This window comes from Ascaphus truei, chromosome 3, assembly GCF_040206685.1.
Source record: "Ascaphus truei isolate aAscTru1 chromosome 3, aAscTru1.hap1, whole genome shotgun sequence".
NCBI lineage: Eukaryota > Metazoa > Chordata > Amphibia > Anura > Ascaphidae > Ascaphus > Ascaphus truei.
In genome coordinates this window covers 144,196,333-144,199,803 of record NC_134485.1, presented here as the reverse complement: position 1 = coordinate 144,199,803, position 3,471 = coordinate 144,196,333, and the positions used below count along the sequence as shown (strand labels likewise).

Genomic DNA, 3,471 nt, shown 5'->3' with positions numbered 1-3,471 from the left:
ACATTGGCTGTTTTTATTCTTGTTTATGTTTTGCAGCATCGGAGGGGGGCATGGACGGTGATGAAGAGGAGGATGGCCTTCATCGTGGCAGCCGGACATGGGTTAGTGCAATATGTATTTAATGTATTTATTGTTCTTTATGTATATTAAATTGGCAAATGCACTATTATCCATTTGTGGATAATAGTAATTTTGCACATTACTATACTGTATGTGTTGGGGGGAGGGGGGGTGTATTTTTTTAAAAAGTATTTATGTGTTTTTTAATTATTTTTAGGGGGCACTGAATTGGTACTGCAGGCCCGCGGGGACACCTGCGGGTAGCACCCGAGGGCCATCGCCGGCCTATAGTATCATTGCTGTGTATATGAAAAAGAAAGACGATGTGAAACAGTGCTTATAAAACAGATGTAGAAAATAGCTGAAGCGCTCAAATGCAGGTGTACTGAACACAAATAAGCCAAACCACTAAACTAGGGTAATAATAAATAACATAGTACTTAATGTGTAATAGTATGGGTACTATCCTCCTGAAGACAGGTGGTAGATGGTACAAGCCCACTCACCCTCAGTCTCATCGGCAGGTTCCCCTGGTGCGCTTTTGGTCTCCTATATTAATATATATATATATACAATATATTAATATATATATATATACAAATATAACTGTATGCTCATCTGCATGTCTCAGGCAGGTCTGCAACCCTGCCTTTCCCCATTATCACCCAGCATACAGCACTTCCACTGCAGCAAGGGATTCTGGGAAATGACATGCAAATGAGCACACAGTGTAACTTTTTGCCTCAATAACCATTTTTAACATGGTTCCCTATAGGCTGTGTGCTCATTTGCATGTCATTTCCCAGAATCCCTTGCTGCAGTGGAACTGCTGTATGCTGGGTGATAATGGGGAAAGGCAGGGTTGCAGACCTGCCTGAGACATGCAGATGAGCATACAGTTATATTTGCATATTTGCTTTCCTGTGGAGGGTTTTTGTCACTTTTTTACTCACCATAACTTAACTCAGTATTATGGTTTAGCCTATCCCATAGCCTCTCTTGCATTCCCAGTAAAATCAACCCCACACTGATGAGACCCATCAAGGTCGAAATTGCTTCTCGGCCTTTTGGCTAAGATCAAGTGTAGTGTCTGTCCTGTGAAGGACAGATTCTACAGACTACACCTGGTCCTCTGGTCATGGCCTGAGAATGCGGATGCAAAGTAGCCCGGGCTTATTTTCTCTGCACCCCAGGAGTGGTTAACCTGGGGCAGTACCACTTGCTGCACCTTCGGGTTGTGGAGGTTGAGGATTTGCAACCTCCACTTCAAGAGCACTTGGCACGAGCACTGATCATTTGCACCCCTATTTTTCCCGCACTTGGCCCCCCTTATTGCCTTCCGCTGAGGGGACAAGCCATTATTTTTGTCACCGCCTGGCCTTGCACGGGGCCGGGCGTGCACTCGTGCACACCCTTTTTGTGTTTGTACGTCTGAGCACCTCCTGCACTGCATCACACAGAGCACTGGAGCACTCGCACCATGGATTTTGTTTCGGTTACGTGTTGGGTTATCGTCACCCCTCTCTCCGGAGAGCAAAGACTGAGTGCTGGCTAGTAGTCGCCATCCCTTCGGGGGAAGATTGCGGTGGGTTAGTAGGCGTCAGCCGAACACCCTAAAGTCTTGGACTCTCCTGCGGTGTCAGCTGCACTAGGAGGGAACGAGAAGGACGTCGGACTCTTCGGGGGAAGACGTCATGTAACAGCAGGACTCCAAGGCTTCGGCTGGAGAGAACTGTCTATGGCACGGACTGGCCTACTCTCCGGAGCGGACTTAGTCACAAGTTTTGAGCACCTGGTCTCACTGGACCATGAGCGCGGATTCAGAGGTGGATCACTTTTTTTCACCGCCCGGGCTACAAGAAAAAAAAAAAAAAACAGCTGTCTGTGGGTGGTTTTCTGGGTATGCACCTTAACCCTGACTGTGCTCAAAGCTGTGACCATGCAGCAAGCTTAAGCCTATAGGGAACCATGTTAAAAATGGTTATTGAGGCAAAAAGTGACACTGTGTGCTCATTTGCATGTCATTTCCCAGAATCCCTTGCTGCAGTGGAAGTGCTGTATGCTGGGTGATAATGGGGAAAGGCAGGGTTACAGACCTGCCTGAGACATGCAGATGAGCATACAGTTATATTTGCATATTTGCTTTCCTGTGGAGGGTTTTTTGTCACTTTTTTACTCACCATAACTTAACTCAGTATTATGTGTTTTTATATATATATATATATATATATATATATATATATATATATATATATATATAGATATATATATATATATATAAACAAACATCACAGCTTGCACTCAATGTACTGGTTCATTTAGACAGGTGCTAGTCTCAAATAATAGAAAAACAACATTACCATTCTCTCGTCCGGTAAAGAAAGACTGCACTCGGTTCAGTAATCATGAAAAACTGTATTGGGCATCTGAATAGAAAAGATAAGTCACCCAATCCGAAGTTTCGGTCCTGGAAGAGGACCTTTCTCAAGGGGGTGCAATGACAAACTGATAGACAAGCATATATATATATATATATATATATACCCTCACCACATGTGACAAACACTCCTGACTCACATTACCTACAATCCAAATCTCTGCAAAAATCACCTGCCAGGTGTGTGTAATGAGCCGTCGCCATCTTGGAGGGGGTGTCTGTGAAGGTAATGACCTCACTGATCTGCCTTCATTCACTGCTACTATGTATCTACCCTATAGTAAGGTCAGTCTTGCAGCCTGTCTGCCTGCCAGAATGACCACTAGATGGCGTACCTGCCCATTCCCAAGCTAAAGTCAAATGGGACATGCAGAAAGAGTGAAGGACAGCCATAGGCTGTCTATACAGGCAGCAACAAAGCACCAATCAACCCAAAAAATGGAAATAATGATATAGCAAACTATGGGGAGAAAAAAAAAAAAAAAAGGGAGTAATGCTTCCCATAAATAACAACTGGTAATGTAGCCCAAAAAAAACAAAAAACCTTTACAGCACATCAATAAACTGGATCAATCCTATGGGACAAGGCTCATCAAACATATCAGTGTAACATAGAAACCATCCATACTAACACAAAAGGAAAGGGATATGTGAACACACGATATACACGGGATATACATATTTACACAAAGAAAACTAAAATCAATTTAGTCACGCCGTGTCTGATATCTATACATACTACTACCCTACAATATCCTATATCCCAGAGTCACACACAGAGAGACTGAGACAGCAGGCAGGAAGGAAATACAAACAATGACTGCAGCAGCAGCGCACCGTACGTTTCATGTGCATGCAGTAAGGAACAGCAGAACTACAGTAAATGAAAGGCCAATCATAAAAAAGGGAAGTAGGGTAGAGATAGAACCCAAATGTAGCACTCAGGTTCACGCTCTGTGTGATGAGTGAATGAT

At 43.6% G+C, this 3,471-nt stretch overlaps 1 pseudogene; it reads left to right on the top strand.

The window, feature by feature from the left end:
* The first annotated feature begins 1,111 nt into the window (after positions 1–1,111).
* LOC142491802 (U2 spliceosomal RNA) lies at positions 1,112–1,184 on the top strand (annotated as a pseudogene).
* The last annotated feature ends 2,287 nt before the right edge of the window (positions 1,185–3,471 follow it).